This window comes from Nematolebias whitei, chromosome 19 (assembly GCF_014905685.2).
Source record: "Nematolebias whitei isolate Nwh7 chromosome 19, NemWhi1, whole genome shotgun sequence".
Taxonomy (NCBI): Eukaryota; Metazoa; Chordata; class Actinopteri; order Cyprinodontiformes; family Rivulidae; genus Nematolebias; species Nematolebias whitei.
This window is the reverse complement of record NC_056516.1, coordinates 1,340,881-1,349,661: the sequence shown is the minus strand read 5'-3', so window position 1 is coordinate 1,349,661 and position 8,781 is coordinate 1,340,881.

The window sequence follows — 8,781 nt, the reverse complement described above, 5'->3', positions numbered from 1 at the left end:
TAAAGTTTTATAAAAATTTCTGAAAATGCTGTTTATTCTTTCAGGATCATAAACTGTATTTCCAGTCGAGTCTTTAACACCATGAATAGTTGTTTTTCCTTATTTATTTTAAGCTGTTTTGCTAGAAAGCTACCCGATTTATTGTTCTGCTCAAAGTTTTCTTTTCCGAGTCTTTGTATTAAAAATTGAGTTTTTTTTGTAATAAGTTCATTTAATTCTAATTTTGCTTTACACATTTTCTCCAGCATGTCTTTATCTTGAGAGGCTTCTAACTATTTAATGGTTTCTTCTAATTCCTGAATATGTTTATTTTCTTTTTTCTTCTTATGTGATGAGAATGAGATTATTTTACCTCTCATCACTGCTTTCCCTGCCTCCCAGAGAACAGATGCTGATGTTCAAGGTAAGTCATTATACTACAGATTAGAAGCCCACTCTTCAGTATAATATTTGATAAAATCTTCATCTTCAAGCAATGATATATTAAATTTCCAGTTTATACTTTTTGGGATTTCTTTTCTGTTTGCTAGATTTAAACAGACGGGAGCATGATCACTGACAGCTATAGGGTGAATCTCAGTGTCCGAGATGTCCGTCAACAACGAGCTGCTGACTGAAAAATATTCCAGATGAGAGTAAGAGTGATGGACAGGTGAGAAGAAAGTATATTCCCTACGGTTCGGGTGAAGAGATGGCCATGTATCGCAAAGTCCGTAATCACTCATGTACTGTTTAACTATATTTATGGACTGCCAACTGCACTGAGTTCTTGCTTTACTACATCTGTCTAATTCTTCATTTTGATCAAAGTTGAGGTCACCTCCAAGTACAAGTAAGCAATCCAAGTGATTAGACAATGCTGAGAAAAAAATCATGAAAAAAGAGGTGTCGTCAACATTTGGGGCATATATGCTGACAATCCACAGCTTGTAATTATTTATACAAAGTTTTATTATTAAATATCTACCCTCTGGGTCTGTAACTGTGTCTAGTACTGAAAAATTTAATTTTTTCTGTATTAATATTGCCACTCCCCTTTGTCTTGAGTTATAGCAGGCACAAAACACATCAGGAAAGTCAGGTGATTTAAGATCATCTGTAGTTGTAATAGATTTATGAGTCTCTTGTAAAAAGACATCTGTAATCTTTAATCTTGTAATCTTGCCTGTAATCTTTTAAGCTGGTTTAAAATTCCTAATCTTTTTTGCTGAGTACTGGTTCCATTCACATTCCAAGTCACAAACCTTAATGTGCCCATAGTTGTGCATGAGTAGCTAAAGTTGACCAGCGCATGTCACCATAGAGACAAACCGATCCAACTAAAATCACAGTTATTGCTTGAGATTGCCTGTTTAGATGTTTAGAAACACACAGTGATGTTTGAAGTGGAAAGATACAAGAACATTGAGTAGAAGCTGGGTGTGAGAGAAGTTGAAAGATATAAAATTCTCTGGTGTGTGCGCGAGTGTGTGCGCACCTGTGTGTGTGTTTTGGTGTACTTGTGTGTAAATGTTTGTTGGGTGGTAAAGAAGAGAAAAGACTGATGAAGTGATGTGGTAACAGATAAACCTAAAAGAGAAAATAGTAAAAATAAAAATAAATAAAAATAAAAAAATGAAAAGGAAAAGAGAGGAAAAAAAAACAAACAAACCAAAGAATAAATAAATAAATAAAATAGCTTTGACACCGTTCACCACCAGTGCAGACACCTTACCAAGCTGTGCTTTACATTTTATTTACAAATGCCAGTTAATTTACCTCCAGTGTTACAAGCGTTAAACCAGGACTATTCAACTAAACTGCCCAGGGGGCCACAGTTACTGAAAGCCAAGCGCTCATGGGTCAGATATCCTATGCAGGAGAGCTGAACGCAAGTGGAAAAAGGACAAATTACAGGTTTCTTTTATTATGTTAAAAACATGTTTGAAAGATTATCAGAGCATCGTTAAATCTGAAAAGAACAAATACTTCTCCCAAATCATTGTTTCAAACAGTCATAATCCCCGTATTCTTTTTAATACCGTAAATTCCATTTTAAACGTGCCTCGGTCTGCCAGCATGGAGGCCTCTGTTGACACCTGCAACGACTTTACCAGATACTTTGCTGATAAGGTAGAGTTAATTAGGTCATCCATCCCCCAGCCCACAACTGATCCGTCTGTCTTTGTCCCTTGCTCAGCTGTCTTCAAACAGTTTGAACCCATTTCACTCCCATTTCTAAACAAAGTCGTTGGTCAGATGAAACCCTCCGGTTCCCCTGCTGACCCCATTCCTGCGTCGTTTTTCAAACAAGTTCTACCCACGATTGGACCCTCTGTTCTTACTATTATAAATAGTAGTATTGTGACAAGTGTGGTTCCCGATGTTTTCAAACATGCAGTAGTTCATCTGTTAATTAAGAAACCTGGACTTGACCCGGGCAGCACGGTGGCGCAACTGGTAGAGCTGCTGCCTCTCAACGAGCAGGTCCTTGGTTCAAATCCCGGTCCGGGGGCCTTTCTGGGTGGAGTTTGCATGTTCTCTCCGTGCATGCGTGGGTTTTCTCCGGGTACTCCGGTTTCCTCCCACAGACCAAAAACATGCATGTTAGGCTGATTGGTAACTCTAAATTGTCCCTAGGTGTGAGTGAGAGAGTGAATGGTTGTTTGTCTCGTTTGTCTCTATGTGGCCCTGTGATGGACTTGCGACCTGTCCAGGGTGTACCCCGCCCCTCGCACAGTGATTGCTGGACATGGGCACCAGCAACCCCCGTGACCCAAAATGGAATAAACGGGTAAAGAAAATGGATGGATGGATGGATGGACTTGACCCTTCGACTTGCTCAAATTTCAGATCAATCTCAAAACTTCCCTTCCTGTCCAAAATCCTGGAGAAAATAGTTTTCATTCAATTAAACAAGTTTTTGAATGAGAACAGAATCTTTGAAAATTTTCAATCTGGTTTTAAGCAACTCCACAGCACTGAAACAGCATTAGTAAGGGTTTGTAATGACATTATGATCTCAAACGATTCTGGTCAATTTGTGGTACTTGCACTCCTGGACCTTACTGCTGCTTTTGATACTGTTGACCACAGTATCCTTATATCTCGGCTGGAACAGTGGGTTGGGATCACAGGTGCTGCATTAGAATGGTTCCGCTCATACCTGAGTGGCAGGAGCTTCTGTGTCAAGGTTGGTAACAATGTATCCGCCTCATTACCTCTTTCATGTGGGGTCCCACAGGGTTCAATTCTTGGACCCCTTCTGTTCTCACTTTATTTGCTCCCACTGGGGTCCATCCTGAGGAAACACGGTCTTTCATTCCATTGCTATGCTGATGACTGCCAGATCTACCTGCCTGTGAAACCAGCAAGTGTTTGCTCCATTCACCCTCTGTTAAAATGTCTGGACGACATTCAGGCCTGGATGGCTTCAGATTTCTCAAGTTTTAACAATGACAAGACCGAAGTCATTGTTTTTAGTCCTGGCTCAACTGCCACCACTGATCCTGTCAACCTGGACTCTCTTCAGCCATATCTGAAGCAGTCTGGTAAAAATCTCGGGATGGTTTTAGACTCTGATTTTAAGTTTGACAAACAAATCAACTCTGTTCTGCAGAAAAGCTTCTTCCAACTCAGACAGGTAGCTAAACTCAAGCCAGTGTTGTCCAGACCCGACCTTGAGAAACTAGTCCACGCCTTTGTCACGACCCGATTGGACTATTGCAACGCACTGTATGCTGGGATCAGCCAGGCCTCCATCTCACGTCTTCATCTTGTCCAGAATGCTGCTGCTCGGCTTTTAACCGGAACTCGTAGGTCTGAACATATTACACCAGTTCTGTCCTCCCTTCACTGGCTCCCTGTTCCTACGAGGATAGTTTTTAAAATTCTTCTGCTGACCTTCTAATGCCTAAATGGCCTCGCACCCCTTTACCTCTCTGAGCTTCTGGAACCTTACGTTCCTTCTCGGGCCCTGAGATAATCTGATCAGCTGCTTTTGGCTGTTCCAAAAACAAGACTGAAGCTCAGAGGAGATCGGGCTTTTTCAGTCATGGACCCCAAACTCTGGAACAACCTGCCCCCCAACATCAGGCAGGCCACCTCCCTTCCTCACTTCAAATCCCTGCTAAAAACACATCTGTTCTCTCAGGCATTTCATACAGTGTAAATTGTTCTAGTGTTTTTTTTATATGTGACCTTATGTTTTAAATGCTTTTTATTAATTCTTCAGTTATTATCATTATTAGTGTATTGTGTGTATATATATGTTTATATATTTTTCTCTTTAATTTACTCATTGATTGTTGTTGTTGTTGTTGTTGTTGTTGTTGTTGTTGTTGTTGTTGATGTTGTTGTTGTTAAGCACTTTGATAACAGGCTCTGTTTTAAATGTGCTCTATAAATAAAGTTGACTTGACTTGACTTGACTAGTTCTTATCATTAAGTTACTTTGTTTTACTGTTAAAACTCTAGTTTCGTTTTAAGAGTGAACCCATTGGTTGACCGAACTTAGCTCACCTGTGGGCCTGACTTGGCCCGCGGGCCATCAGTTGAACAGCCCTGCTTCAAACTAACCTGTTGTTCCTTTTAATAAAGCCACGGAGTGACGTCCCGTTCCCTGAACAACTGACCATTAATATAAAGTTCATCTACAGCCACCGTAGCTCTGACGCCCTCAGACATGTATTTCTTCCTGATTGGAAACAAAACTCGCCTCCGATCGAGGATCTCTTTAGGAAATTGATCGTTCACACTGAAGTCCGTCCCATGCTGCTCTCTGCCCCGACCTCTGACCTGCTCTTTTTGTTTATAATGTTCAAATTTAGCTATAATTGGTCGAGGTCGCTTGTTATTGGGCTTCTTACCTCCGAGCCGGTGAACGCGATGGAATGTGATGTTTTTTACCGTCTCACATGGGAGTTTCAACTGATGATGGATAAACTCATGTATTGTAACTTCAGCGTCCTCCTCTGCTCATTCTGGGATCCCTGAGAAGACAAGATTGTCCCACATGCTCCGAGCTTGAATATCCAGGATGGACTTCTTCATTTTCCTGTTATCTCCAGACAGCTGCGTCATCTTCTCGGTGAGTTCTTTGACGTTACCCCTCAGAGTTTGTTTCTCTGCAGCGAGCGACGCCACCTGAGCTTGGCTGAACGCCAGAGACTCCCTCAGTGCTTGGAACTCCTTGTGGAGGACCTCCACCAGGGACAGAAGGGCATCTAAGCTGGTTAGCTTCTTGTCTATAGAGCCCAGGACATCAGTGAAGCTTTTCTCTGGAGATGTGGATGTGCTGGTTGAGCTCTCCGAACGCATGCGTTTAGGAGTTGGTGTGGCCGTGGATGCGGTGTTTTTTTGTGGTTTACCCATCACGATGTTTTCAAAACACTCGTCCATGTAACTCTCCAGACTGTCCAAGGTTTCCTCGTCCAGTTTTGGTTTATTGAAACAATATGCAGAGGTTATTATTAACAATATTTATTGTGCTTGATTGTAATATATTGGCTTGTTTTACCTGAGTTGAATTGTTTTGTTTAGCAGTATCCTGCCATGTTACTTACGAAGCACAGCTCTCACGTGACCTCAGCAGCTCATCACCAGGTGCACCCTGATTCCACTTCCACTTCATCTTACCCTAGAAGTCAAACCTTCTGTCCACCTGTCCCGCCTCTCACCTCGTCTGACAAAATTGTTTTAGTTTGGACGTAAAGAGCAAAAACTCTTTTGTACTGTGCACAAGTAAATATTTAGTATTAAAAAGTTTCTTCACATGCATGCAGGCTGCAGAATCAGATGCTCCACAGCTGACAGCAGCTGACAACAGGATGTAATTAGCAGGTACACCATGCTGCTGTAGCTCCCTCGTATATCCAGGCCAGTACAAGCAAAACAAACAAATAAAAATAATAAAAATAATAAATAATTTAAAAAAATCAGAAACTGACATTGTACAGTGAGACTTGACCAAGATTTGACCAAGAACATGTGATGAGTATCACCTTCTGCAGCTTTTTCCTCTCCAAGATGGCCAACAAGCAGCACACCTGAGGATCGTCATCTTGATGAGGCTTCTGACTACTTAAGGCTGCAGCTAGATGTTACTCGTCACCGGAGCTTTTGCCACTGATGGTACACTTTGTCTGTGTCCTATGTTTATCTCTCGTGCTTTAAACTAAAACCTTTTTCTGTGGTTACAGCTTACCTATCTCTGTGGATCCCCGTCGTGCCTTGGTCTTCCTCTGGTTCTGCACCTTGGTTCCTGCTGTACCTTGGTTCCCCTCTGCTCCACTCTCGGTCCCTCATGCCTTGCCTTCCAGTCACACGTCTCCTTGCATTCTCATCTGGAATCCGCCTTTGACCATCATCTGGAGTGTAAAACAGATTCACTGAATTAACTTCATCTCCTCATTTTACCCAGCCAGAAACCTCTGACCTTCTCCTTCCTTCTCAGGGTCCCAGCTGGTCATCCTGTTCACTGTAAATAATAAACACTGTGAATTTGTACTCCTGAGTCTCGTCTCGTTTTCATGATCTCGTACCACTCTGGGTTCCTCGAGTCGTAACAGAAATGCTCCGGCCAAACAATTCCCAGAACGAGACCATGGATGGGCAGGCTTCTCCTTCCCAGGTGGAGTGTATAGACAAATTGGAAGATATGCTTCAACGAGTCCTCAATCAGCAGTTAACTTCTCAGAAGAACATGCAGGAGCTCAGAGGTATGTTCTTCTCGATTAATCAAAAACTTGCCTCTCCTACTTATGCAGTTTCCTCCGTTCCTCCGACGTCAAGCTCCCCCAGAACGGGACCTGTCCCCGACACCTCACCCAACAGGTGATAATAAAACCGTCAGATTATTTCTCAGGAGACCCCGACCACTGCGGTGGATTTCTCCTCTAATGTAAGCTTGTATTCAAGGGAGCTCCTCAACTATATGCTACAAGTTTTTCCCAGCTCACCTACTTCGTCAGTTAACTCAAGAGACGCTCCCAGGTGGGCCAATTCTTATTTACACCCCCACGAGTTAGAATCCATTTCCTTTGATTCACTTCTGAAAGAGTTTCGTGGGATTTTCTACCGTCCCTTGTGGGAACCCAATGCCGTAAAGCGGCTCCTAGGATTACGTCAAGGCCAACGACCTGTTGCAGAATACACCCTTGAGTTCTGCATCCTCACTGCCCAGACCACTTGGAACAAGTCTGCCTTACAAGGTACATTTCTAAATTCCCTTTCTGAAACTATTAAAGACCAGATTGCTGCTCGAGACGAACCTGAGGGGTTCGATGAGCTTGTGGACTTGGCGTTCGCCATTGACGAGCATTCCAGGGAGAGACGACGTGAGAAGGACTAGAACTCCCATCGCTCCTCCACTTCCGGTCCCAGTACGCCATTAGGTGAGCGTCACTCGTACAAGTCACCACATTTCTACTACAAATCCCAGACGCCCGACACTTCCGGGTTTAAGCACCCTCGTTCGGTTTCACCATATCAGTTCGCTTTGTCACCTGATCTTGAGCCCATGCATTTGAATCACACTCGTCTCTCTCCTGAGGAGAGACTGATACATATGAATTCTAATTACTGCATTTATTGTGGTGATCCAGGTCATTTCCTCGCTAAATGTCCATTGTGGGGAAACGAAAACGCCAACTAGTAAAAAGGGAGATACTAGTGGGTGCCTCTGCTCTTTCTCCCCCAGTCCGACTTGAATTATCAACTATTTTGCAGTTTGGTCAAAGACGCCTGCCTGTTTCCTCCTGGATTGATTCTGGCGCTGAACAGAATTTGATCAGTTCTGCTCTAGTAAACAAGTATTCTCTCCCTATTTGAGAGATCCCTGCAGTGTCCGTTTCTGGTATTACTGGTGACACTTTAGCTCAAATTCATTTCAAAACCATAGACATCCATCTCATTATTTCTGGCAACCATCATGAAACATCTAGTTTCTTCGTGTTCGACTCCTCTAGACCCCAATTGATTCTCGGTTACCCATGGCTTAGAGAACACAACCCAACCATTAATTGGGAACTAGGTCGTATGGAGGGCTGGAGTAATAAGTGTCTTAAACATTGTCTCCGGTCCACCATCTCTTCTCATTCTAGTCCTGAGCCCCCTGGTGAGGAAATAGATCTTTCTAATGTTCCCTCTGTTTATCAGGATCTCGCTCCTGTTTTTACTAAAACAAGAGCCTTATCCCTTCCTCCTCACGGACCGTATGACTGCGCCATTGACCTGTTGTAGGGTGCTCCTCTCCCCATTAGTCGGCTCTACCACCTCTCTGGGCCAGAGAGGGAGAGTATGACAAAATATATTAATGAGTCTCTAGACTCGGGTATTATACGCCCTTCCACTTCTCCTCTGGGGGCAGGGTGCTTCTTTGTCTCCAAGAAAGACAAATCCCTGAGACCCTGTATTGACTATCTGTTAGGATTTGAGGTCAGAGCGAACCCAGAGTGCAGAACAGGGACTCAACTCGGCAGATACACAAAAATAGGTTTTTAATGATAAATGAAAAGTACAAAATAAACAAGCTGACGGGGCAGCAAAACTTACATAAACAAGGAGGGAGGCACGGGGAACTCAGGAGACACGGGGAACTCGAGGAACCAGGAAGACAAGGAGAGACTCAGGAGACTCAAGGAAGCGTACCCAACGAAGACGACCCGACAAAGGACAAGACAGAATAGGGTGACTTAAATACAAGGAGAAGACGAGACATGATAGCAAACAGCTGGGACGAGACACAGGTGGCACTAATGGAACTAATGAGGGAGCACGAGGGAAACAGACAAACCGGGCCAC